Below are 26,617 nucleotides of genomic sequence, written 5' to 3' on the forward strand. Positions count from 1 at the left end.
GGACCTCTAGTAATTGTAACTGTAATTGCAGAGGTCGTCTGTGATCTTAATCCCATGCAGATCTGCCATGTCCTTAATTTGTCGAGTAAAATTTCTACCGCAAATTACCCAACATATTTCCCCGAACAAAGAGGTCTTGTGATATATTTCTGCATCTCAAATCAGTGATTCGGGGTTGTATTTTTTTTTGCAAGGTTTTTGTTTTCACCATGCTTTTTTTCTGCCTCTTTCCAGATCAGTGTTCTGCAGTGCAGCAGTAACGCATTACAGTAATAGTATTACTTCCCAGTAACGACTAGTGTAACAAATTATTAATAGCCCAAAAACAAATAACTTGTCACAGCTTCATTTTCATTGTCACCCCACGACTGATTTGCAATCCAACAATCACATAATGAGAAATGACAAAAACATCATTGTTCCAGGTAGTGGTGCTAAGACTTTCCAGTGCAACAAAACTGACCTCAAACCTCCTGAAACACCTTGTACGATGAAAAGCACAAAAGTGTGAAGCTCGAGTAAGCACACCACAGGTAGCCCTACAGTAGCTAAACAACCAAAACAGGATTTTTTTCATGGACAGCTGCAGGCTTAAGAGGGATTTACAGTTGTGCGGCAGACCCTACGCCATAGCCTACGCATGTCGCCTATGCCTAAGCCGTGCGGTGGTGTCAGTGTCACTCTGCAGTTACACCTCCAAGACACTAGTCGGACACTAGTCGGAAGCTTAGGTTTCTGTTAAGTGCTGTAAAGTTTAGTTAATTCAAAACATGCCCAAAAAAAACACATTAAACATGGCTTAATAGAGACAATTTCAAACACAAGTACACAAATCAGCTTCACTACAACTCGCAGCATTCACAGACAAACACTTGTCTTTATCCTGATTCATTTTCCCCACAAATACAACATGCTAATGTTATTAGCACACACCTATGGCATTTTACATTGTATAAATTAGCCTAGCAGCTAGCGATGTCTTCCTCCTCTCATATAAAACCAGGGACAACAGCAGCATTTAACAAAGGTAACGGCACACAATTTGGCTCCATTACAACTCACAAGATTCACTGACAAAACAACTGTCATACTAAACGCGTTTTCCAAAAAAAAATACAACATGCTAATGTTATTAGCACAAGCCTTAGGCATTTTACATTGTATAAATTAGCTTAGGGACTAGCTGAGAATTCCTCTGCTCATATGAAACCAAGATAAATCCTTAAGTATACGTATAGGATTATGATGCTTAAATGACTTAAAACGCTATTTTTTGTGCAGGCTTTATTGTCTTTACAATTTATTGTTTCTTATCTGTGAAATTAAAGTAAATAAAAGCTTTGTTTCCACTGAGGGAAATGGTGTCAGCTTGAAAATATAGACAGGAGGTGTGTGTTGCAGCAACGTGTAGTTACATTTCTGGGGAGGTGCACGTCAGGCTACGGTGTAGGTTATGGAGTAGGATGCATGTCAACGCAGAGCCTACACTCAGCGTTGCCAGGTGTACAATAATTATCGTATTTGTACGATAATTTGGCCCTCTGTATGATGTACGATCAATAATCCCAAAAAAGGCCAAATGTACGATAATTTGACCATTTCATGAATGTGTGGTTGTAATCCGTATGCCGGAGTTTTTTGTGAGCCCTGAAGACATCTGTTCCCATGTGACATGTTTCCAGCCAATCACACTTTGCTTATGAGATATGGGTGACGTTTGTCTCTGAACAGTGAGCACGATTGGCTGAATGGTCAGCTGTACCCGCCCCACAAGGCACTAGGACCCATCAGGAAGTCGAGCGAGAAGGAGATTCAAAACAGAAGAAGATGAAGAAGAGGAAAAACAGAAGCAAGGAAAATGGAAAATAAAGTAAACACTAGAGTGACTATATTTGCCTATAGCGCATCAGTAGGATTGTTATTTTGGTTATGACGGATGCACGATAATTTCCCTCAAAATACGATAATTTTGAGTCTCTGGTATGATAATCCTACATTTCCCACCTGGCAACGCTGCCTACGCTGTGGCTACGGTGTCGATTTAACACAGTAGTATAAATTCCGCATTAGACCATCCTGATGGCGTAAGCTCAACATTCTGTTTCACTCCCTGTATCAGTCTGGCCCTGGTGCCGCCCCAAACACTTTCCAGTAATTACAATCCAAACAGGGCCAATCAGGGATCCAAACAGGAGTAAACAACATGGACAGTCAATCAGGGACTGCGTTGTTGCTGATGGCGTAAACTGCAGGCAAGTGCTAACTCTAACGTTAGTGGAGTAACACAGCACTGGGTGAAGTTGTTGCAGAAATAGAGTCAATAACAATAATCAAATATGAACTAGAGTATGCTAAGGAGAAGACATTTTCGCTGCTCTTCTGACTGGATTTAGCAAAAGGTTGACTTATCACTGGCTCCATTGGTGATGAAGAAGATGTTCCCTGGTGTTTTGTTATGCTGACTGGCTGAAGGAGTTTGGCTGTCAAGGCAAGTATTCCCGCTCACTTATAGTGTTAACCAAGTCCAGATTGATATAGAGAGCAAAACAGAATGTTTAGCTCACGTCATAAGGATGGTCTTACCGGGCAACCGCAGAACACAAGTGACAAAGAACTAATGAAACATGCGGCTCGATGTGGTGGATAAAAAGTTGCTTATCTCTATGATTAACCCTTTGTCTATCAGAGAGATCCTTGGAAAAGTAATGATCACAGCCAACAGAGGACCCCGATGAAAAAGAAAAAAGTTGTGAGCTAATGTTCTCTATTTGGCACGGAGATTACCCTGTAATTCAAACAGAGGCAAATGTGTAAAATCTGAATTTAAAGGAGAGAGGACAATTACCAGTTTTGTGGGGTGTTTAAGAAAAACAATATAACTACTAGTGTAACAGATTACTTTTGGCAGGGAGTAAAAAGTAAAGTAATATTGCTTTTGAAAAGAGTAATGAGTAATAAATTACATTTTTAAGTAACGAGCCCAACATTGTTCCTTGTCGAGAGTTATGTAAGATGCATTGGCAATATAAATGAAAAGTTTTGAGAGAATTTTGAGTGCAAATTCAGTCGGCTCATCACCCTATACAGCAATTAAACTGAGTGTCCAATGACAGTTTTTCTTCTCAGCAGCCGTTGCTTTTGTCATTCAGGAGGCAGATGTTGATGATGTCATGCAGAGCCTTGAAATCATATCCGGGGGATAATGTCAGTAAATTTGTGTAAAATGCACCGCACGAAACAGACATGATCACATGAGGTCCCTACTAGCCCTGTGTGAATAGAGCTATAATTTTTTTTCCCCCGCTTCTTCGCCATCTTGCTAATCAAATTTCAATCCCTCACATTTATTTTGTGACCCCTTGGGTGCTTCTGACCTTCAGGTTGTATCCTGGAATACTCCATGTCCCTGTTAACTATGTAATAAACAACTTGCAAATGTCAATTTGCTGAAAATAGACAAAATATGTGTACAATTGATTTTAACGACTTCAAGTGTCAGCTGTACAGAGCAAAGCTCAATAACTCTATGAAATCTCCCAACAACCACGTGGAATACAAAGATGTCTTACAGTTTCTGCACAGATTACACATGTACTTCAGCTGCACAGACGCTGGAGGTAATCCAGGGAAACTTTGTGAGTGGAGAAGCTTTTTGGTCTCCATATCTCTGTGATGGAATTATGTGTACCGAAATTAGAGTGCAAATTTGAATCAAACCTCTAAGCGAGATCTGTGGGTTCTTGGCAGTGAAGGGGGAACACAACAGGATTCTCGCACATATGCCATGCACATCCGTGAGAAGCTCAGCAGGCTGCCAACACCAAAGTGTTCATCACTCTCCACCCACTCCTTTTCATAACACAGAACAGAAAATAAAAATCCCCACAGTATCGGAGTGAGCCCGACCAATCAGTGTTGAGGATCAAAAAGCAGACGTTCAAGGAGAATGAAATGCCCCCATTGATTGGCCGCACTGCTTTGGTCCCCCCTGCACAGTCCTCCAATCAATACCTGAGAGATAAGCAGCCGTCAGCGACTGATATTGGTGATGTATAACCGCCGTGGCTGCGCGGCGACTGATGACTTCTTGCTGTGTTGGTCAAGACTCAGTAGAGCAACTCAGGCCAGCAAGCCAAGGACAGAGCCAGACCAACCAACCAGCACCTCCCCCAAGATCTTACTCATCAAAATGGCATCAAGTCACCAGCTGTTAAACCAAACGGCCCTTTATTCCTGTTAGTCATCTCCTACATAATATGACCCTCTTCTTTTGATTAGGTGACATCCCACCTGTGCGCTGGCTAATCAGCTGGGGTTAAACCTTTGCAAGGGGAGAGTAAAGCGTAACACAGCAACAAGGATAAATTACCTGAAAAGGAGCCGCTGTTATCGCTCTGTTTGTTTTTCAAAAGACAATGAAATAAATAAATGAAAGGAAAAAAAAGGTTCAGAGAAAATGAAATGATGGCGTGGCGGTGTTTTGTGAAATTGTGCTGTCAAACGTTTCTCCTTTCTAATTTCCTGGAGCGCAGATGATGGAGCATGTGTGCTGACAGCTGAATCTGATAAAAAAAAAAGGAAAAGAAAAGACTTCTCCTCTTTTTCCACCTCACGAGCATTTATAAATATAATAATAAAACAATTAGTCTGTAACAAATGACAATTGACAGATACCGTGACCTTGTGTGCACTGTACATTTTTTTGAATATGGTCATTTATTAAAGTGTCAAGGCTGACAGCCACAGGCATAAATACAAAACACTGTGATTGAGGCACAAAAGAAAGAAATCCAGTGTAATGTTTATTTACCAGGACGGTGTTATTTGAGTGGTGCTTACTTATAATTTACAGAAACAGGTAGAAGCTTATAAAGATATTCAAATTAACTCGTAGCCCAAAAATCTATCAAATTTCTTGTGATGTATTGACTTTTCAACGACTGTGGAAGCTGCTACTCTGTTTAGAAACTTACAAAGGTCTCAGAGCAAGCAATCCTCTGTGAGTGTCTGTGTGTCTGTACGTTTGATGGGACCGTCCCAGCACAACTGTCACTTCGCTCCCCTGTTACAGGTGCTCCACACAGGGGAGCTGGCAGCTCTGACGGACGCCTCCTCCTAGGGATTTATGGGAAATGACAGCTCCCGCTAAATAAAGCCGAAGTGGCCGGGGAAGGGAAGACAACGGAAGTTCCAAACCATGAGCGCACAGGGCTGACACTAGCTGAAATTTATTTCCTCTGCTCTGCCTGGCAATTTAGTTGGAAATGTGCTATTCATACTTTCAGGCCTGGAGAGTGAGCGAGAGAGAGAGAGAGAGAGAGAGAGACAGACAGACAGAGAGAGAGAAAGAAAGAAAGAAAGAAAGAAAGAAAGAAAGAAAGAAAGAAAGAAAGAAAGAGAGAGAGCGAGCCCCACCCTTAATCTACTTCCTCTGTTTGGGGTAATGGTCTACGAGTTTTTTCTGCCAGCGAAAATCACATTTCTTACATGGCTGACTCTTGATGAATTATTTCACATTTCACTTACTTACCTTTTTAAAAGTTAATCTACATCAATAACGTTAAAGGAAAATTTCACAGCTACAAATGAACAGTTCCCCTTATTCAAACTCGAAAGGTGTGGAGCGTTTGGCTGCTTTAAAAGTCCATTTCAAACTTCATCATTTAACCGTTCGACAGCATATCTGAATGCACACGGGTCGGGCCGGCGTTCTGATTTTCTACTTATTTAAATATGGACCATCTTTAATTGAGCAGAAACTGCTGTGGAGAACAGTGCTGAACTAATACTGAGGCCGAAATATCATTACGCTGATGGAAGCCGGGCTCTCTGACTTTTATTGGCAGCTCCCGAGCTAAATGTGTGGTTCAATTCAGAGGCGGCCATAGCTGCAGAGGCAAAGTAATCGACTTTGGGACAAAATGGTGTGGAAAATGACGTGTAGGCCCTTGCCTAAAGCCAACCTGGTGCGGGCAGAAATCTATCAGTCAGGTGCACACCAACATTGGCATTTTCACAAATGTGATTTAGTCGACGATACTGGAGAGCTGATGTGCTGGACCAGTGCTTCTGGTGAAAGAAAACTACTATTTCAAGCCATGCAATCTGCTGCTCCTGCTGCTGAAAATGTCTGTGCATTTGGTTCAGTCTGAACTCTGTCATGTTCAGATAAAACAATGTTTTACATAGGAAACCCTGCAGCGTATCACAGCTTATTTAGGTCAAAGTAACCCGAACCTTGCGAGCATTTGACTCTGAATTTTAAATCTCTAACCTCATTCAAGTCATCTCTCTCTCAGCCTGTAGAAAATCATTCCTTTGTTTTGAGATGAACACAAGATTCACTGCTGTTCCACACTACTGTGCAGAGTATTTTTGGCTCCGTGCTGCCAAAGTTTGGACACAGCCATTTATAATTCTCTCGCAAGGAAAGCAGCTTGCTTCTTTTTCCAAACAGACTCCATGGGATACAGACTGGTCCATGCTGTCATGTGGTCTGCTCGCAGAATCACATTATTTTTTAAAGAGCTCAAGCTTTTGCGTGCACTAAAGCCAAAACGGCCTCGACCAGTAAACCAAACATTAATCATCACAATAAGTCACAATTAAACAGCAATTATGTAAAAGACCTTTTCGCTTTGCGAGTGTCTCAACTCTTACATCAGCTTCTAAACCTCACATTCAGAGTGTGTCTCTCCCAGCAGCGAGCCTGGAGGAGCAACAGTCACACCCACACACTTGTGCGCACACACACATACACTTGCAGAGCCACAGAGCAGATCAAGTGTGCCTGGAGAGCTCTATAGAGAGGCCAGTTTTCCTCATTAGACTGTGTGTGTGCACCACTCTCCAAAAAACCCCTCACTCTAATCACTGTCACCAGACCTCGGCTGAAAAACAGATAATTAATGTTGGGCCCTGCCTCAATCGGCTTCCATGCTAAACAGCTCTGTGTACATATGTGTGCGCATGTGTGTGGGTGTCTGCGTGTTTGTCTATTTGGAGTCTGTCGATGTAGGAGGCCCCCCGGGGACCGCGGATGCTCAAGCCATCCACAACAACGATTTCTCTCAGGCTCGCATAAGCTCTCAGAAGAACAATTGCACACCAGATAATGCACAAATTTACAGAAGAAATATCCCACTGTACCACAAAAGCCGTCTGCTGCTCCGACTTTGTGGCATCTCCCTCTTAAGTCGCTGGTTTTGTAACGTCTCGTCCCTTTAGCTCCAGGACTGCCCTTTTATTTCCCCTTCACCCATTTATTAAATGGAATGGACTCCTTAATCGTGTGCTTTGCAGAGCAGATTTATTTATGTTCTTTTTTTTCCTTCCTAAAGGCAGTTATTAATATCATAAATATTTGATGATACTTTGCATGACCCTGCAGAGAATGACACAGAGAGGTAATGAAGGTTAACGCCCGGGGTACAGACTGATTAAATAGCGACTGAGTGGCAAAAGCCCACCCAGGGCTGCTATAAACTTTCTAATAAAATGGACTAAATAAACATTCTGTTCACAGCACAATTTCTGTACAGGACAACTTTAACAAGGTAATTCACACAAACACATTTCCTACTTACTCCTCCTGATATCCAACCATGTAAATACTTTGGGTTTATTTGCCAAGGTTTGCGATATCCGTCTTACTGCCACTGTTACCATGGAGGTGAATGGAAATCTGCTTGTGGTTCTCAAAGCATCGAAAAAGGACTTTTTACTCATCAGCAGTTTGTCTTTCCAAGAAGAACAGTCTTGGTTAGTCTGGATAATCAACAGACATCACTGTTGACAGTTTCCATTACAGCGGAATCAATTAATCAGCTAATTGCAGTGGTGCCCACAGACATTTTTCGTAGCGGTGGCCAGATGGGGTCACTGAAAATCTTGGGGTGGCACACCAAATCCAAAAGCGATAACTGCATTTCAGGAATTCTATTATGCTGTTAAAGTATCTAGGCTAAAACTATGTCAATATGAGATCTAAGAAATCACATACTGATGTACTTTCTTATTTTGCCGTTAATTTTTTTCATTATCTGATGTGAATAGACTGATATTGGTACAGTTAACATTTTGAGTTCTACAACAATCTTGTTTTAATGTGTTACGTACTAAACGTGTTAAGCGATTAATATTTCATCCAATAGGGGGGTTATGCAAACATAGACTGGTTCCAGCTTCTCAAATGTGATATGTGGTTCCCTTTGTTTTCTATAGCCCTTTTTAAATAGGAGTTGTGCAAATTTGCAGGAAAGCCCAATCAGTCTTTTTTCAGCATTGGCAATATAAAAACAAAATCGGGGAATGTGGCAAAATGCCGCCTACATACTTTTTTTTATATAGAATGTGCCTTTTTCGGGGCAATGGGGGGCATGAGCAAGTAACAAAACATGTAGCTCAGCGTGTGACGTAAACAGTGATGTACTCCGAGGGGAACCACGGCTCGTCAGTCCTTCGGTGAGTCTCTCGTAAGTCGGCCCGTTCTTCAACATCCCCGTCATCTGACGGTTAATGGCCTCTTCATTTGCGAGGACAAGGAGGACGCGCAATTCTTTGTCTCCCCAGTTGCTCATCTTTACAGTGTCTTTCAGGTTTGCGTTTCCCTCTTGCTACTAGTACTAGCTGCTCATTCCTGCTATCAGCTGTTTCCTGTTTATCCACCGCCAGTGGGTCGCACGTGCGGCGTCATCAACAGCTCCTCCCACAAGTCATCAACAGCCCCTCCCATGGCGGAAGGGCGCCTCGTTCCTTTTAAACCAAAAGGTTTCCGCCAATATGACTACCCTACGAGGCGGAAAATTGGGCACCTCGAATCAACCTGCCAGTCGGGCTCTGTGTGTCTAAATGCTCGCAGGTTACCAGCAAAACGTCCCAACATTCACCAAAAATCTGGCAGTGTAAAAGGGGCTTATGACTGTGTTAGATTATTGATAGGACATTTGAAGGAGGGAGCATGGGCTCTGGGAACTTTTGATACGCACTTCTTTTCTGTTTGCTAACATGCTAAAGACCAAATGATCAGTTGATCTATTGTAGAAATAATCAGTAAATAATTAATCATGAATACCATTGTTATTTGCAACCCATTTGATTCAGTAAGTAATCAGAACATAGGCTAACGAGGACATCTTATAGGACATGCTGTTGTTGTTCTTAAATGTTGGTTTTCAATGTTTTGAGCACCACAAACAAAATTCCATTTACCTAAATTGTATTGGTCTGGTGGCAGAAATCTTACAGATATCTCAAATTCCAGACAAATAAAACCAAAAACTCTCTGCATGGACAGATAGCACTACAGGTAAATGAGAAAATGTGTTGTGAACTGACCCTTAAAACACGTTGCCGATGTAGACGTTACTTTGCAAGATAAAACTAATGTTTTTGTTGATATGTATACCTTCCAAAACCTTGCAATTGGTGTCATATGGTAATCCTCCTGTATTTTGTCAGCAGCACTTTGCCCTGCAATTACCATCTTTCTCACAAAGGTTTTTGAGGAGAGGCTATCCTTCCCAGGCTCACTCAACAAATCAATTCTGCTTTTTGGCTCTCTACCAAGTGAAAAAAAGTATCTTCAATATTTGCTACACATGTCCTTCATCACTGAATTGTGGTATTCACGGGTTTTTGAATAGGCTGTGTGTTCCATTGTCTAAGAACACCAGCAAAAGCAAACAGCCCCACAAAGCACCAATTACAGCATCAACTTTTCTACTCTGCAACACAAGTAGTGCTGCATTTGAGTCAAGATTGGCGAACATATGATGGGTTTGCAATTGTAATCACCATCGTTTAAATGGTAACAAGTTGGCAAATTAGTAAATTCCGCTGCTCATTTATTCAAGATGTGCAATTACTGGCAGCTAATACCCTAAAGTCAGGTGGAGATTTTCTGAAAATAAATGAAGAACACCCAGGAGGAGCTCAAACCATCTCTTCCAGTAGACATAATTTAATCAGCTAGGTATCTGAATATTTAAAGAGCTCCAGCATACAACATTTATTGATTTTCCCAATGTGTCTTTTTTACATTCAGATGTGGCCGAATACCTCAACAAAATGATTTGAAGCTGACATATATAATTTGACCTTGTCAGAAGCTGATCTCCTTCTCCCCCCTCACACATTACCTCGTGCATGCTGTGTAATTGAGCCTTCAGGGAGAGTGGAAAGACTATCTGGCCCTCGCCTTGTAAGGATCTCTATTGATGATCAGGACTGGTTACCAACCATCTAATCAATAAGTGCAGATACACGGGCGGATAGTAATAAATATGGGGTGACAGTAACTTATCTTGCCTTCACAAGCAGTTATAATAATTGCAAAGATCACAGACTTACATTAACAGCACCTCTGGGATAAAAGCTTTGCAGTGAAAGATATATGTAATTAAATATGTTTCCTAGCATAAAAGGCTATTAACTTCCCCTTGAATATATTTCTCAACAATGAAACATACAACGTGGAGAAGATACATTTAAATCGACGGTCAGAGACCAAGTCAGAAGCAGGCAGGCTTTCTGCATTTAAATTGCAGGAATTTTCGATGAAAGCCACAGGCAAATCCGAAATGAAAGTTGCATTAATTTTAAGAGTTTAAATTACTTTTTGTGATGTAGCTTTTGTAATCTTCCTGTGCCACGGATATCATAGCTTTGATGGTGGTTATAGGTGATGCTGCATGGTCAGTGGAGTTACACTTTCTTATGTAGGACACTTAGTTTTCCTTTTTAACTCTAACTAATCAGCCTCTCCCAATAATCCTTGCATGGGGAAGAAGAAGGCAACTACAGAGGAGGAAAGGCTAGATAATTGTCTTGTTTACCTTGATTTAACACTGTGTGTGTCTGTGTCAGTGTGTGTGTGTGTGTGTGTGTGTGTGTGTGTGTGTGTGTGTGTTAAACCACAAGGGTTCAGTAAATTTGCCAAGGCCAGACAGAGGAGGACGGGAGTCTCAAGCTTTTCATTCACTTTTGCTGACACATCGGCAACCAGAGGCTTGCTGGGCCTCGAGAGCCATTGATGTGTCACTTCACATTTCTAACAGTCAAGATCAATCCCTCATTTAGATTCAGCAACGTGGAAAGCATGAAAAAATATTACCTATAGCAGCTAAACATGCCAGAAAATCATTAGAATTATAAATGAACAACAACAAAATAGAGAATGACAGGACACAGAACTACAAACAACTAAATGGAGGAGTTATATGAATTCAATTTTAAGCAGGAACCGGCGCTGTGGTGCATGTGATCCGTGTTAAACCACATCATAAAAATGCAAATACCTTACTTCTCTCTCCAGGAGTTTATAGTCCAACAACAAATCTAATATACTGTGGGATGTTTAACATATATATCTTTTCATTTTCAACATTTGCTCATCAGATTGTCAAAGCAAAGTGAGGCGCCGGCACAATATCCTGGGCCTCACAAATGTAATATAACCTGGATTGCAACGGGCCGGTGTGATGCAGCTGTGGCATTAGGGCCAATGGGAGCTCTTTAAATGAGAGAGTGGCCGTAAACACCACGTCTACTTTCTCCCCTTGCCAGCATTACTAGCGGAGCTGATGACAAGTGCCGAGCAGCCCTCTAGTGCCTTTAATACAGCGAGAGCATTCTCCAGGGGAAATGCAATCTGTGTCCTCTGCACAGATCCACTGTCTGCACTTCCCCGCATGTGAGCCGCTATCATATTATACTCCCCGCTCTCGAAATGGGAGAAGGAAATAGGAAATCGCCTCGGCCAGAGATGAACCAGGAACATAATCAAAAAATAGTGTGGCGCAAACGGCGCAGATCAGCCCGGCATGCAGACCTCCTCTGGCTGAGCGCTAAACAATAAGCAGTGGGGATTGCTTGGGATTCTTGTGCCATTGAGAGGAAAGTACGCCCCCTTTTTTCGCCCCGCAGGCATCTATTGGCTTATAGCAGCTTATACGTTTAAGATGGGAGATAAGAACAGGGACGTTTCCCTCATGTTGTGATCCAGCATGCCTGTATTGCCAATAAAAAACAGCTGAACTGCACAGACAAAAGAAGCTCACAACAGGAGGCGGCGGATGTGAAACATTATTCAGTTGACCTTGCATATTGCTGGGGTGATTTTTCATCTGAGCTAAACAAAGAAACATCAAATGCACTGTTGACTTTTGGCAAAAAGCATAAAAGTGGACCCATTAAAGTGGGGGGAAATGTCACACACGTACTGGAAAGTAGGAAACGCACTTTTGCTGTATTGTTTTTGTTTGCATCCCATGCACTGCACTAAATACAGGACTAAGCTCAATCCAAAAAGCAGACATAAAGGAACACACTGCACATGTTCAAACAACACAATCCTGCACTTCTTTGACTGTTATTGTGACTGCCTGAAAAAGACAAAGACACTTGAGCAGTGGATGGATGGTGAGTACGGTTTTGAGATGGTGAGTACGGTGCAGAGTCAAGTCACTGTGTGTGCTTGAAGTAAATGCCGGACACGTGTGTGTGTGTGTGTGTGTGTCTGTGTGTGTGTGTGTGTGTGTGTGTGTGTCTGAAAGACAAGGTGTGTGTGACAGCGTTAAGCCTGAGTGAGAGGTGAAAGGACTGCTGTACTCACAGTTGTGCTCTTGTTTCCCTGTGGTCTGTCGGCGTGTCAGAGTTTCATCCTCTCAGCGTCTCTCCCTGGGCTGGGCTTCCTCTTCCTCTTCTGACCAAAAGGTGTGAGGAGGAGGAGGAGGTGGAGGAGGAGGAGGTGGAGGAGGAGGGGATGCACGGATTGAACGCAAAGGAATGAAAACCAGAGTGAGAGAGAAAGAGAGAGAGAAAGAAGAGGAGGAGGAGGGAGTGTGAGTAAGTGAGAGAGAGAGAGAGTGAGAGCGTGCTGTGGATAAAGGGAGGGAGGGCGAGTGGTGGCCTGCGATTGGCCTGTCAGTCCGGGAGAGGGAGCGTCGGTCTCGGTGGTGTCAGGGTGGCGGGCTGCCTGCACCCCAGTCGGTCTGCGGTGTCTCCGATTTAAACGCCTCAAGAGCCGGTCGCGCGGATTCCTACGGCGCACACGCTCGCTGGCTGGCTCACGACTCACACACTCTGCATCCACATCACACAGAGAGAGAGAGAGAGAGAGAGCAAGAGAAAGAGAGAGAGAGAGGAAGGAGGAGGGAGGGATGATAGAGTGAGGCAGACAGATTCAGAGGGCCGATGACAGCTTCAAGCTGAAGCTTCTCCTTGGCTCCTCATCAATGACAGGTACTGAGGAACAAGAGACAGAGGGAGCCCCCCCAACCCTCCCATTCACACGCCTCTACACACACACACACACACACACACACACACACACACAAACACACACACACACACTCATGTACACACACAAATCCACAGCCAACCACGACACCCCCCTTCACCCCTCCCCATCTCAATTACCATGGCCGCGGCAGATGTATTGGGCTTGTCAGCTCTCAAGCAAGGCTGTGGAGGAGATGTGGGCTAACTTATCTCATCTAATTTAACCAAGCTATAATCAGACAACACTCTGGAGCTCATTTTTGGTTGGACTGGGTGTAGGATTTGGAGGTGTGTGTGTGTGTGTGTGTGTGTGTGTGTGTGTGGGGGGGGAGGGGGGGGGGGGGGGGGGGGTTAGGAATGGGCGGGGGGAGGGGGGCATGAAAACAGAAGCAGACAAACTGCAATTAACTGATGCCAGGTCAGAGGAGCAGTCAGATTAAAGCCATTTGCACTAGAAAACACAAACAAAATCAGAAGAAAAGGACAACCCTGTTAAAGTCCTGTAGAATAACTAAAGATTCAAAAAGGACAATGGAAGACTATCACAAGCAGCCGTGCGCAACCCAGTTACATTGATTCAACTGTGATTCATAATGCTGTCAATACAATTTGACTAATTTCAGTGAGCCAACACCCTAAACATTCCAAAAACAAGATTCAGTCCGAACAAGAAGCACTGTGGAGGATATTGGGCCTGACATCTCCGCAGTCAACGCCCAGTTTGCAGCCGAATGTCAAGCTCCGGTATTTTTCCCCTCATTAACTGTCGTGTCCGGTCAACAGCGGACCGACTCCAATCGGCTCCACACACAGTCCCATGAATCCTATCTCTGCCTCTTCACTCCACCAAATTCAATTAAAAAGAGAAATTGGCAATTAGATCACTGTTATGATCCTGTAACAATGATCTAATCTGTAATTCATTGGCTGGTGTTCCCCTGGGGTGGGAGGTAGGGGGGGGCTGCTTGATGGAGTGGCTCGGAGACTCCTTGGCATTCACCTCGGCTCGGGCGGTGCACAAGGGCACGGGTGGAGCCGTGGGGCCCCGGTGCTACCGGAGGCCTCTATAGTGTCACCACTGGGGCCGCGTTGGCCCGCGGCAAGAACACAACCTGTGACACACGCTCGTTTGTTTTGTTCTCGTATGCATGAGGGCTCAGTTCGCAGGTTGCCTGTGTAATATTTGTGAAAGCATGCACAGCAACGTGCAAAAGGCAGAAATGCACACAAAAAACTCTCACGGGAGGAAATCTCTTACTCCTTTATTGAATTAAGTCAATTCCATTTGGTTAATGAAGGGGTGGGGAGTGGTTTGCCCTTTTAGGGGCATCAGGCTAACAATCACATTTGGACACAAGGGGGTGGAGGTGGTTAGAGGAGGGTGGGGTCACAGTCTCTAGACTGGAACCTGTGTCTTGTCACCAACTTTGTGACTGGAGTCATGCTAGGAGAGCAGCATTACAGCTCCACCACATGTGGACTGTCTGCAGCACTTATCGTCACCGTACTGACCTGAAACAGCTGCAATGTTTGTGTATTTAAAGGGCTTGTTACCTGGCAACATTTAATACATTAAAGGCTTTTTTATCTTATCATCCATCTTGTGGTGCTTATATTTAGTCCGGAAATAAATGCAGTGTCCTTTATAGCAGACACGCACACCTACACAGACACGGAGCCAGTGGCAACAGAAAAGCAAACTGACTATCATATATAAATATATATATATGGTGTGGTGTGTGTGGGCATGCGACACACGCGCACACACAGGCATACGCACACAGGAACAGTGTGATTGCTCTGCTTCGCTCGTTTAGCACTTCTAAGGCAGAGATCCCCAGAGGCCACCCATCACATCCAGTTACTGTGGCACACAGACACGACCGGGCCCCACCTGGCTGCTCTCACCTCAATCTGTAGGAGGCAGGAGGCACTAGCACCGTGTCGCTCTCTTTCTCACTCACTCACACACATACACACACATCACTCACCAGAGATCAAAGATGTGGTCACACACACACACACACACACACACACACACACACACACACACACACACAGATATCTCTCATCAAAGATCACAAGGACTTTCCGCTGTACAGACTTTTACAAACTTGCCGTCACGCACATAAAGTTGTTACGAATCGCCTCCTCGTGTTAAATCACAAAAGTACATTGCTTTAACGCGTCTGGTAACTGACTGTATCATCGTCACACGCAGACTTTTCATGGGAGGTGTGAAGAAGCTCATGAATCCTCAGCCAGCACTCCTGTAAGTGTAGACAGACTATTATCATCTTCATCCTGGCATTATTTTAACTAATGTGATGTAATTAACATAAAATGAGTAAAATGTGTCAGCTGTAGAGCGCCGGTGAGAATAACAGATGGAATAAATGGAAAATGGCTACATTAACAGATATTTTTAAAGAAGACTAATGAGACAGAACTGCTTTGACTGTTGAGTCATGCTGATGGTATCAGGTGCTGAGATAAAGATGTAATAGCTCGCTCAGGGGTGATACCCCGATGATGCAAAAACAAAGATGGGCAGCAGATAGCTCGAGTGGAAGAGTGCTGAGCAGGGTGAAAGTTGGGGTCGGGGGGATCCGAGAGGGTAAAGGAGGTGGAGGTCGTCTGGCTCATGATTAGTGCTGGTTGAGCCCGACTTGTCACAGGCTGACATGGGATGCAATTATAGAGGGGAAGTTTCCCAGCCCCTCAGGCATGTGCCAGCCATGCTGTCAACGCCGGCTGATGTGTGGGCTCTTGGCACTGCCAAAGGTGTCACAGGTGCTTATGTGTGCTCAAAACTGCTACGTTCCCATGAAAATTGGCCTTAGCTTTCCCAAACGCACTGGATGATGACTGTGTGCGCATGTGCCCGAGCACACATGCTCAGTTACCTTTGTTTGAGCATTAGTTAAGCCCTACTCCACTCCCAGCTTTCTCTCGCTCTCACTTTTTCTTATTTCCTCTGAAGCTACAAGGTAAAGCTTGAACACTTGTGATTCTGCTGGCTTCTCATGCTGTTCCCACATCTTCTCCTTTTCCTGTATCAGCCTGCATATGACTCTGCCAGCAGTGCGAGTAAGCTCTATAAGACCCAAGGCAAATTACCTCAGCGGGACACTACACTTCTGTTCCCTTTGCTTCTTCCTCCTCTTCCACATCGTCTTCTCTTTTTTTCCCCTTCTCTGCATGTCACATATCAAAGTGTGTACCTCAGCACTGGCTGCATGTCGTGGGAGTGTAGCTTAAAACAAATTCAACGTCCTCCACCGGCCGATTCACATCTATCCTACAGTGTGAGAGAAAAACTGCTTATCTAGTCCATCTCTTCGCTATGTGGGAAGAAACGAGAACACAGTCTTTTACCAAAGGACACAGATGGTCATCTCGACTTTTGTCCAACCTTTTCTTTTTTTTAACATAACCCCCTTTTTTCAGAAAATTGATTTGTACAAAGACTTCCATACTACCATCTAGTGGCTTGAAAGCCATGCTGGCGGGCCATCAGGTGTGATTTTCCACTTCAGACAATTTTTTTAGGGGGGAAATGGCCTGAAATTGGATCCTCTGGCAGCTTGCAGTTCCTCTAAACTAGCCTTGGGCAACACAATACTTAGATGCACCCCTACTTCTCTGCTATCATTTCCAGAAAGATCCCAGTTCTAAAGATGCTGCCACTAATCCTAAGAAAGGGGCTGGAGGGATGGTTCTGGGTCTGTTGCTCAGTAACATCCTCACCATCACAACTGTGCACATACAAAGATAATTGTATAAAATGTTTAGAGGAGTGTAATTAGAAGGCTAATTCTTGTTAAGTGAAGCTATGAAAAGTGTTAGACTCTGTTAGCAGGCCTATAGGAGTCATCGGGGTCTGCTGCTGTGCCCTGTTAGTGTTGTTAGCAATAACTGTAGTCAGCCAGCAGGACGTGTCCCTGTGTCCTCTACCTGAGGCCCCGCTGTGATCACGCAGCAGGCGAGCATATGATGCTCCTTCGCCCCTCACAGTTCATAGCCCAACACCCCAACCAAGAGGGCCTGATTAAATCGGCGGAACAAGGCCTAATTAAATAGGGTCTGATCAGGGAGGAGTAAATTATTTAACACTGCCCACACATACTGATGTCTCTTCTTCAGATCCTGAACCAGAGACTTCTTTTTGTCGCTTTTGTCTCCTCCGTTTCATTCTCTCTCTTTGTCCGTCTTGTCTTTTCTGCTGTTTTTTACGACATTTGCACCACTGCTCTCTCATCTCTCAAATAGTGCCATTCAGTAGCCGAGGCACAGTCGTGAAACAGTCACAGAAACAAATGCAGGGCCAGGGCTGGTGGAAGATAACATTGTGTGTTGATTAAAGACATGGAGTGAGACACCTACAGCATCCATTCGAATCAACATAGAAAGGCTGACAGAAATATCCCCCTGCGGACAAATATAACAATGAGACAAGTGAAGATCTTAACTGTTGGTTCCTCCTGCTTTCACACTGAATCCCCCCTCGTGCTCCTGCCTCACCCTAACCTATGCATTTTGAAATAAATAACCCTTCCTGTTTTATTATACCCTTTAGAAACCTGTAGACTGTTAAGAGTATTTTTTGCTGATGCTGTGATCCAAGCAGTACGACCAAAAGTTCAGAGAGAAACTCATGTATTCATTCACTCAGCAGGGGATGGCATTTTCCATTTCTTTTCCTCAATGCTGTGGTCTTTTTTTTTGACAGCGGTGCTCTCTCTGGGCCAATTTCAGACTTTCTGATCACCCAGCGCACCATGCACATCTTTCAACTGCTACAGTGTGCTAACTACAAAACCTAAAGCCCACAGAAAATCACTGACCCATGACAGTGCGAACTGCAGGGGAAAAAAATGTGGTCCATTGCCTTGTAAACATTGCATTTTGCATTTACAATCTGTTGTCATGAAACACTTAACCTTGAGAAAAGCTGCAAACTACCCCAGCAAGGGAACATTCAAATGCAGCACTCTATAACTCCCATCATTACAGGGCCTCTACCAAACAAACTGAATGAATCAATTAGTTTACACAGCACCAGGCTAACTGTAACTCTGAAAGGGGATATCAGGAGTGATTGTGCAAATCTGCAAACTTCACAGAGAAAACTATGTATACACGTGTTGGACTTAACAGTACTCTAATAAAGAAATGCAAAGGGCTGAGTCGCAGTTAAGGTACCAATGAGATGAGGACAAACAACCAAGGGAGGTTAGATCGAGTAGAAGATGAAGACAGTTGCCGAAAAACACTGGATATTACAACTTTTAACTGAAAGCTATTGTGGCTTCAATTGATTTATCCTCCACTGTAATGATTGCGTAGTTAACAGTAAAGTGACCTTGTTAACATTACACAGAAAGGTACCAGGTAGGGTGCCAGGGTGAAGACATTTTCCCACCAGTTAATAAGCTTGTGACCGGTGTTACAGATAACACTGAACATTTTACAAGAAGAGATATTCATCAATGACGCTCAATATCTGTAGAGCCCCGACTTTGACGTTTGACTTTAGATCTACCCCTTACCATAACTGGGGGGCCCATTTCGGCAGCCTCACCCTTGTGGTGTACTTGAAGGGGTGTGTGTAGATTTGCTGTATTTCCTCAAGATGCTGTCACGTTCATCAGACAAAGTTTGCAGATTACCTCATTAATGCCTCATATTGGGTTACCTTTTAGCTTTGGGGTTATATTCAAAATATTGCCAAGTAGGCGCTTCTGCTTTTCACTTTGACAACAGATCCTCCGCAATCATCTTGTTGATCAACTCTTCTTACTCTTATCACATGATAAATGAGATTTGATGCCTGCTATAGACAGACACAGACACTGTAGTGTCAGTCTTTGGACTAATTATCGATAACATGCTTAGTATTTTACAAATTTTATTTTTTTTTATTCGATGAACGTAGGCACTGATAAGTGAAAATGAGGAAAATGGGGGTTTTTTCTATTAAAAAACATGCGAAACGACAATGGGGGCGGTGAGCAAGTAATGTAATCAGTGTATAATCAGTGTATGCCTGAACACCGTGCAGCAGCAGTTAACACCAACTACCATGGCAAGCCTAATACTGGGATCCACAATTTGACTTGATGACAGTTGCCTGAATGCCACTGAAAATTGGGGATTTTGCCTAGTTAGCATGTTTCCAGTTACAGGGTGTGTACAGGCCGCAGAGCTTCTTAGTCTGAGTAGTTTGTCATATTTATCTGAATAGTTAAGGGTGCTACTTTTAGGCATTCAAACAATTATGAGAAAACTTCAGCTGTAATCCCAGAAGAGCTGTAGATTTCTTCTGGGTTTCATTACGGGTGTTGAGGATTAACATTATACATTGGTCTAAAGTAGTACAGAAAATAATTGAGATGAGATGAGTGAAAACCCAACAGCACTACTGTATTCATTTAATTATCTTGATGTTCATCATGGTTGAAATCAAGTCCCCAGAAATGAATATAATCAAATACATATCACTGTGTAACGAGGTCCAGGTACATAAAAAGCATCTTTTAACAGCCTCTGCAACTCAGCATTACTTGAATTATTAATGGGTTTTATAGTGCAAAAAGGACTAACACAGTGTGCAGTAAAATATCATGACACAAAACCAAAAAAAGGGAGGGGGAGTGTTCTGTTAACAAAGGTATGCAATTGCTTTATAATGTGCATTTGCTCTCTGAGCTTTAATGCACTGAGACTGTATAGGCTGTGTTGTGTCTGTGCATGATCTAGGGCATATTCATTATGAAAACAACACTTTACTCCAGTGGCAAAATGATGTTGACCTTTGCGGAATCGAATACTAGCAAACCGTGGCTCATTGTTCAAAGATAATAGCTGGGCAACATTCCTTGTAAGGCAGATGATGTTGCTGGCATGCTGAGTGCCAGCCTCGCTATTGGGTGGGTGTTGGACTGGTGATGACTCATTCTTCATCTGCTTTAGAGAGACCTGGGTGACAGGTTTCTGTTTTAGCTGCTGTAACAAAGTGTTTCCTGTCGCCGGTGAATTTTACTTCACTTAGATAAATGATTGAGCAAAATCTCCTTTTGTCTTTGCGACACCTACCTGAGGTTTACTCGGCATGGCATGTAAAAGAGGAGGAGGAAGCAAGAAAGAGAGGGAGAATGAGAGAGCGAAAAAGAGGGGGAGAAAGTGGGCCAGCCACCCTAAAGAAGCCTCGTTCATTCCCCAGGGAAATTGCATCACATATTGATCCATGTTCCCTGCATCTAATGGACACAGAGGGTGGAATTGCTGGTGGCAATTGGGAAATAGCTATGAGGGTAACAAGGAGTCATCAAGGCATAAAACCCAGGTTAGTCACCTAAGGACCTCTCACCTGCCTTCACACAGTCCTCACAGTGCAGGCTGTCAGAACAGCTACATATACCGAGGAGTTAGATTGCCAAAGCAGCAGGTTCACAGGCTCAGACGAGCATTTGTCTCCATTACAGCCCTTACACTGGCAAATAAACAGGGGAGACAGACAATCATTCTACATTACATCCATGACTATAGCACTTTACATTTTCTATCAGCGCAACAGACTCCCTGGGCCATCTCGCAATCCTCACATTCATTTTTTACTGCCTCGTGCACATTCTGCTACTCGTGTGCACAGATGGAGCTTTAACCAGAGAGGGATTTCCACGACTGCTATAACATTTATGGCCCTTTCTCCAAGGCAAAAACAGCAAGATCCAAAACAAGGTCTGGATCCTAACCCAAATCTGTCATGCCATCAGTGTTGTCGTACCACTTCAAAACTGAATGCAGAACACAGCCCTCAGTACCACTCTGCACCTACAGTATTCTTTCTTCCTTCCAGCTCAATGTCCGATCTGTCCACAGAAAGGGCAGCAGCTGCATTTCAACCCTCTGTGGATTAGTATTCCTCAACAACAAATGTATTCAAAAGGGTTTTTCAACACCGTGCTAAAGCAGCAAAAGCAAAATTGAAGGCTAAAGCGAGAAAAAAGCAAGACCGGGAGCAGCCTGTAGAGAGGGAATCTGTGATTATCATTAAAGGAGAAGGAAGTGGGAGGACCAGCTTCACAGTGATTTTATTTTGTGGATCTCACAGTTTGATGTAATGCAGAACCTGCACAAAAGATTTTTTTGTCCAGTATTCTCTGGCTTTCTTTCACACCTCAACAGGCAAAACTAATTATTTTAACAATATATTTTCTAAACTTAATCATGCTCCTTTTAGACACAAATGCGCAACAAAAGGACTCACTGCCCTGCACAATTTCAATTTGATTTTTAATCCATTTTTATGGCTCTTTTCAGCTAATAGCCACCCTAACCATCTGGATGGCAATTCAAATACTTCTCCATTATTCTTAGAGGCGTGTGGACAATTTCACACATATAAGGCACTTACCTGCATGTAAATTATTGATCACCTCTCAACCCCTAAAAAAAATGAATCAGTTCTGTGCATGTAAATAAGGTGCTGCACTTAGCCGAGGTGTTTCACCCTGATGTCAGACTGGCGGCGATTTTGATTTGGTGCCATTTGGATATTAAGTGCAGTGGATATTGAGTGCTATACAGCAGGGGACAGGCAGCACATCAATCTCTGTCAAAGAAGAGGAAATCCGTCTCCAGACAGGAGCAGCCAAGAAGGAGCTGCAGTAGCTAATGCCGGCTGTATAAAAACTGCAATCCCAGGAGTGATGGGGGAAACTAGTTCTGTATAATGAACTGTATACATGCTTAGATACAGCATCTCACCTTGGCCTTGTATAATGAACTGTATACAAACTAAGCTATGGTATCTCATCTCATCCCTTTGCTGTTTACAGCATGTCAGTGACGATAGCAGGTTGCATACAGATTTGGCTCATTTGATAACGTGTCAACTGTCACTTTAAGATCTCTTAGGATAGGTGTCACATACACATATTTCGACAACATCTTTTCAAGTTTGCAGTCTCGCTCGCTGCCACTGTTGGTCAACAGAGCTCCAGCATGTGTGGTGAATGCTATTTTGTGCATATTTGAGGAAGATCTACAGTGCTCTGGCTCTCTTCTTGCAGTGCTACTTTTGGCTTCTAGCTGCCTCTCACGGGATCCCCCCTCCCTAAAAAGTTACCTGATGAGCCACCATCCTCACAGGAAACAGGAGGAGGGGGGGTGGAAACAGAAACAGAGAGAAAGAGAAAGCTCTCATTATTTCTCCCTAATTGCCCACGAGTGACCCTCCTGATTCCCCCCTCTGCAACCAGGTACGGTGCCTCATTACAGGCAGCCTCCTCAGTTCTCCCAGGAGAAACCCATGAAAAGGCCATGAAAGGCCTCGTCTGACAGGGGCCAGCCAGACTGGACCAATTAACAGGGTTTTTCTGTGCTCTGACTCGCCACACTGCAGTTTGCAACTCATCTATGGTGTGAGACTTGCAGACGTCCTAGGTCAGGTTGGGATGGTTTGTTCAGAAGGTAGAAGGGATAAGGGCAGTGCCATCTAGCCAGTGCTTCTGTGTCATTTACATGTTTCTCACGCCTCTTTTCACTTATTTTATTTCTTTCTTTTTTGGGACACACAACTGACTGTAAGAAGTTGTTTTTTTATATTTTGATTAGCTTGGAGAGAGAACATTTAACTGAGAATTAATTAAGGTTGAGAGTGAGGCCATTTTTAATTTTAAATAAAAATAATTTTAGGCTTGCCACTCAAAGTACGACAGGCCATTGAAAGTTTAAAATATAGATGTTTTCTGGTGCCCTGGCATCATTGCTCCATGAAGGCTAAATGCAATTGTCTCTCAGCCTCCCAGTGCCAGGTGACTTAGTGTGTGTCTGAATAAATGACCCAGTCAAGGTGAGCTCCCCGTGTCAAGCCAGGAGCATCAAAGACAAACCATGCAACCTTGCCAGAGGGCCCGTTTTCCTTTCACCCGGAGAACTCCATTTTCACTCTCCAAGGCTTGATGCATTCAAGCCCGTCCTGATCTTTGTAATGACTGGTCAAAAAAAAAGTAATTCAGACAGCCTCCTGTCTATTAGTGACATGAAAGACAAGACTTTCAAAGAGCGTTCTCCTTCCTCTTCAGGTCTAAAAGACACAGACATTCTCTTCAAGGTCACATCAGTTTCCACTGGAGTGATTCAAAGCAAAAATCACCTGAACGTAAACAGCGCTGACTGATAGAGTGGAGGACAATGATGGGGGCCGCCGACAACGATACCACTCAGCCAAAGAGTATGACAGTTGCAGCGACAGTGTATTTGGGCAGAGGAATAAGGGAATGAAGCAAAGAGGAAGAGTTGTGAGGGGTGGGGCTGGATGGGAGAGGGGTACTGATTGGCTTGCCGTCTCATGGGGTGCGTGTTTGCCTGCAGGGAAAGGTCACGGGAGGGAACAGGAGTAACGAGGTGTGAAGGGAAGGCACTGTCCTCGGCTCCTGGGCCCTAGGAGACATCCCCGGCAAGGTGTTAATGCAGATGCTGCAGCCTCCCAGGTTCTGTTTATTACACCTTTCGAGGGAAGCCAGCCCAGAGTTTCACCATGAGTCAATCCAGCTGAAAACATGCTAATCAGAACCACAAACTGGCAGCAAATCTGACTCCTAGGCCCAGAAATGGATAAACATGCAATGTGAAAAAGCTTGGCTGCGTTTTTGATTTTAGTGTGTACACTTCATGCTGTGAACGACACCTTTTGCTCAGAAAGAAGGGCTTCAACTGCTGAAAAGGATGAAAGCTCAATGTGTTATTTTTGTTCTTTTTCTCAGTAATTGGCCATGTCACAGATCCAGTTCACCTCTCTCTGAGCATGTCCACTCTTCTGTCAGGGTCTAACATTCAACCCATACGAGCTATGAATGACTGCACTGCCAACCCAGTGGCCGGAATAAATGTTGGTATCATTTCTGCAAACCAAGGACATGTTACATTTGTACATTTCATATGAAGCAGATATGTTGAAACGTTGTTTCTTTACATTTCAATTTCCAGTTTTATGTTGTGACAACCCTGTGGTTAACACTTGGTTAGGTTTAGGCACAAAAAACACTTGGTTAGTGTTAGGAAAACATCATGTTTTGGCTCAAACTATGCAGTTTGGTTGCTACAAACAAACTGGAAATGCCCCAACATGTTGTTAAAAATACCTGCTGTTGTTGTTTGTTGGTCTCAAACATTGGTCTGCTACTTGGCAGCTCATCCACCATCCCCTCCACCTCCTAATGAGAAGCCCAGCTCATATACATATAAAAGATCTAACGTATCGGTGGTTTGAGGAAACGTACAGGGTCAACATTTTATTCTGGCAACCAGGCTGGCATAGCCATTATACAGATGCTCGAGTAGCATTTTATAAACATCTGCATTATTATTGTTTGATGTATTTTACTGAAAACAGTGAGACAGCCATGCAGGTTTGTTTGTTCAAGTATTAATTTTGTATAAAGAAAACAGTGTCTTTTTTTGTTTTGTTTTGTAAGTACTGAGCTAAAATATGGGTGTTATATTAAAATGAGAACTTTTTATTTCTGATTGACAGTGTTGTGTAAATATTGTGCATCAGCTTTGTTATATCTCCCATGCAATGTGTCTGTGTTTGTGTATAAAGATTAATTTGAAGGTTGCACATGTCTGTTTCTTTTCTATTTTATCAACATTACTGCTTTTGCTGGTGTTTTGTAGAATATTGGTTTATAGACACAGTTTTGCTTTGTGTACACATGGTAATTAACAATCGGTATATGTTGCTTTTTATGTCCTGTTTGGTATTGTTAGTTCTAGCTGTGCATATGCTGCCAATAAGCTGCATGTGGTCTATTGTGTATCATTATTTATGTTGCAACAAGATGGTTTCCAATCAGTCTGCATGATTGTAATGCAGGTGCAGTACCTTCCATATAAAATCACTGTTAAAAAACACATTGAAGTTAAAATTGGCAAATGAATATGTTAATGATGAATATATGAATATACTGAGCTAATATTAGGGGAGCCTTCATAGGAAGTCCATCTATAAACCAATGAATATTAGAGGCTTATGTTACGGTAAATGTGTGTTTCAAACATACAAAGTCATAACAAAATGACCTTAACACAACCTGACGTGTTACAACCCTTGTTTTGTTTCCAGAACGGTCCCTGCAGCCGCAGCAAAACTGCTGTCTCTCCATGAACTCAACCTGAGAGAGGACCACATGGGAGACCGACCCTCATTATGTGTAAAATATCATTAATTAACTTTATTGAATGAGTCACAGTATGGTTTCCACCACATGGTTCCCTCAGGGTCCCTTGCCCAAGACCCCACCTTGCCCTGTTTGGAGCCAGTGAGCCAGCATCCTTCACATCAGCCCATTCTCCTAGTCGAGGCTGGTTCTAGGTGACTTTTCTCCCCTCTTGTCATTGCTTAGAAAGCTGCCAGTAATTTATAATGTTGTGACAGTCAAATAAACAGGGCTGCTGCTTGCTGGAGTGAAAAGTCCTGTATTAAAGGGAATCAAAACAGCTCCAAATGGTGCCTTGAATGGAAATAATCTTGGTGTAAGATCTGTTCTGGGCTGGCTAATTTAAATTTGTTCAGGGTGACAGCTTACTGGAAGAGGGACATAATGAAGTCCATTATCATCAGTGGTGCAAATTCTAAAGAACGAGAACTCTCATTATCAGCGCTTTCCTGTATACGAAGGAAATATGTTCATCCATTATGAAATGTGCTGAGAATGACAACATGGAGCAAACATAAGACAATGTAAGCTGTGACTCGCCTCTGGAAAAAAAAATGGAATGGAGCTCGCTGGAGACTGGACAAGTCCCCCTTTTTGTATAATGCCTTCACTTTATTTATGGATGAGGTGATGGTGATTTTCACTGCACACAAGAAGACCATGTATTGGATTTTAACACATTCTAGACTGTAATAGGCTGATAATTCTGATATCTCACAATGTTGTATACAGTGGTGTGCAACAGCTCGACAGCCTGTGCTTTTATTTACAGTGCCTTTTCTTGTGGTAATCTGACATCTGGTAGACCATGCCAGACCTTGAACAGTTTCTTCCCAAGCATTATCTCATAAAAACAGAGCCTTGATAATGCTGTTCCATTAGACAAGTAGCAGAAATAACAATAAGTCATTTTGGCCAGCATTAACTGATAAACAGGGAAATGAGGGAAGCCTCCAGATCTGTAACCCACGATAACCATGGCTTCACTAAACTCAGGCAGCGAGGACTTCAAGCTGTCTCTACAATATATTCACTTCAAAGAGTATAAAAATATGTTTGATGCCAAAATAATCATCAAAAGTAAGTTCAGTGCCAGAGAAATGTGTTGC

The 26,617-nt window shown here is 43.2% G+C and overlaps 1 protein-coding gene across 6 annotated transcripts in view; it reads right to left on the reverse strand.

The window, feature by feature from the left end:
* Positions 1-26,617, reverse strand: part of LOC125879676 (RNA binding protein fox-1 homolog 3-like) — a 574,563-nt gene that overhangs the window by 453,421 nt on the left and 94,525 nt on the right. For 5 of the 6 annotated variants that reach the window (XM_049561662.1, XM_049561661.1, XM_049561658.1 and 2 more), the window contains exon 1: positions 12,614-13,082. The exons of the other annotated variant lie outside the window; for it this stretch is intronic. The gene's annotated coding sequence lies outside the window, so the exon portion shown is untranslated. Of the gene's footprint in view, positions 1-12,613; positions 13,083-26,617 lie in introns of those variants that run through there. 6 annotated transcript variants of the gene reach the window in all.

The sequence above is a fragment of the Epinephelus fuscoguttatus genome, linkage group LG19, assembly GCF_011397635.1.
Source record: "Epinephelus fuscoguttatus linkage group LG19, E.fuscoguttatus.final_Chr_v1".
Lineage (NCBI taxonomy): Eukaryota > Metazoa > Chordata > Actinopteri > Perciformes > Serranidae > Epinephelus > Epinephelus fuscoguttatus.